The sequence below is a fragment of the Arachis hypogaea genome, chromosome 13 (assembly GCF_003086295.3).
Source record: "Arachis hypogaea cultivar Tifrunner chromosome 13, arahy.Tifrunner.gnm2.J5K5, whole genome shotgun sequence".
Lineage (NCBI taxonomy): Eukaryota > Viridiplantae > Streptophyta > Magnoliopsida > Fabales > Fabaceae > Arachis > Arachis hypogaea.
This window is the reverse complement of record NC_092048.1, coordinates 98,985,224-98,987,547: the sequence shown is the minus strand read 5'-3', so window position 1 is coordinate 98,987,547 and position 2,324 is coordinate 98,985,224. Positions and strand designations below refer to the sequence as shown.

Sequence of the window (2,324 nt, the reverse complement as noted above, 5' to 3'; positions counted from 1 at the left end):
TGATAGCTTGACACTCCTCCCTTTTGCTTGAATGGGCATCATAGCAAAAATTGTGGTTAGGAAGCTGCTTAAACAGATAGCTGATTTGTGTCTCCAGTTTTGTGATGGCAGCATTTTGATTCTGCATGTTTGACTGCACTTCCTCTCTGAATGCTTTACTGTCTTGAATGTCTCTGCATATTCCTTCAATGAAGGTTTCGATCTTAGAGAGCTTGTCATCAATTGATGAGTGATTCGGAGCAAACGTGTTGTTTTGGTTTTGATAAGTATGTGGAGAAGTGTTGTTGTGGGGGTGTTGAGATGTCCTCTGGGTGAATTGCTTTTGATCTTGCTCACTTCCCCACCCAGAGTTTGGGTGATTTCTCCATCCAGGGTTGTAAGTCTTGGAGTATGGATCATAGTTTTTCCTTGGTGAATTCCCAATGTAGTTGGCTTGCTCCTGACTCCCCTCTGCTTCTTCATTAACTCCTTCTTGGATTGTTGATGAAGATGAGATTGCTGCTACTTGGTTCCTCTCCATCTTCTTGGTGAGGTCAGCCAGCTGCTGGGTAATGAGCTTGTTTTGAGCCAACAGAGCATCTACATTGTTTAGCTCCATCACTCCTCTTGTGTTCCCTCTTTCGGAAGCATAGAAGTAGTCATTTTCTGCTACTGTTTTAATAACATCTATGGCTTCCTCAATGGTCTTCTTCTTGTTCAAGGATCCTCCAGATGAATGGTCTACTGCCTTCTTTGACTCATAAGAGAGCCCTTCATAGAAAATGTGCAGCTGGACCCATTCGTTGAACATGTCAGGTGGACACCTCCTTGTTAAGTCTTTGAACCTCTCCCATGCTTCATACAGAGTCTCACCATCTTGTTGCCTGAAGGTTTGAACCTCAGCTCTCAGCCTATTGATTCGTTGAGGAGGGTAGAATCTTGCTAAGAATTTGTTCACCACATCCTCCCAAGTTGTCAAGCTCTCCCTTGGGAAGGATTCCAGCCACTTGGCTGCCTTGTCTCTGAGTGAGAAGGGAAATAAGAGCAGTCTATAGGCGTCAGGATGAACACCATTAGATTTCACTGTGTCACATATTCTCAGGAAGGTGGTCAAATATTGATTGGGGTCTTCTTGAACACCTCCTCCAAACGAACAGTTGTTCTGAACAAGGGTGATGAGCTGTGGTTTAAGTTCAAAGTTGTTGGCATGGATTGTTGGCTTTTGGATGCTACTTCCACAATTGCCTGGGTTTGGATTAATGTAAGAGCCCAAAACTCTTCTATCCTCCCCAGCATGATTTGCTCCACCTCCTCTGCCATGGTTGTGAGTCTCTTCTTCATGATGATTTTCTATGTTTTCTTCCATGTTTGGTTCAAAGTATTCCTCAAACTGTTCCTCCTCTTCTTCAGCACCAACTACTCGTTTTTCTTTTGCCTCCCTCCTTAGTCTAAGGAAGGTTCTCTCCAGTTCAGAATCAAAGGAAGTTGAAGCCCTGCTTCTTCTCTCTGTCATACAACCAACAAGTACAAGCAGAGAAAATAGGTGCAGACAGTATTTGTGTCAGAATTGCTGTTAGTTGTGGGTGATGCAATATATCAAACAGTTAGTGGGTTAGCAAACAGAATTGAAAATAACAAAGAAAAAACAAAAGAGTTGAGGGAGAAGGGAAGAAGTATAACTAAAACAAAAAGTAAATCACTCAAACAGAAAATAAAATTCACAAAATAAAATGCTCAATCTAGTGATCTTCCAATCTAATCATTGTTGATGCACAATCAATCCCCGGCAACGGCGCCATAAACTTGATGCACGGAAAACTTGTCTCTCAACAAATCTCCCTTCGGCAAGTGTACCGAAGTTGTCGTCAAGTAAAAACTCACAATAGAGTGAGGTCGAATCCCACAGGGATTGATTGATCAAGCAACTTTAATTAGAAGAATGTTCTAGTTGAGCGAATCCAGGATTTGGGTTGAGAGTTGCAGAAAATAAAATGGCGGGAATGTAAATAACAGAAAAGTAAATGCTAGAATTAAAGTACTGGAAGTAAATGACTGAAAATAAATTGCAGAATTGTAAATGGGAATGGGGGATTTGCTCATAAAAGTAAATGGCAGAAATTAAAGAGAATGGGTAAGATCAGAGATGGGGAGTTCATTGGGCTTAAGAGATGTTGCAATTCTCCGGATCAAGTTCATTTTCATCTCTTCCTCAATCAATGCACTCATTGATCTCCTTGGCAATCTTAAGTGATTGAATTACAATTTCTTGCAATTTAATCTCTCAAATCTTGATCAATATCCATTTCCTTGGTCAATTGCTCATGAGAAGAGATAAAGTATGGTCA

At 41.0% G+C, this 2,324-nt stretch overlaps 1 non-coding gene across 1 annotated transcript; it reads left to right on the top strand.

Moving 5' to 3' along the window:
* The first annotated feature begins 788 nt into the window (after positions 1–788).
* LOC112739886 (small nucleolar RNA R71) lies at positions 789–892 on the top strand. The gene has a single exon (XR_003170822.1). It is a non-coding gene; the product is annotated as a small nucleolar RNA R71 (small nucleolar RNA).
* The last annotated feature ends 1,432 nt before the right edge of the window (positions 893–2,324 follow it).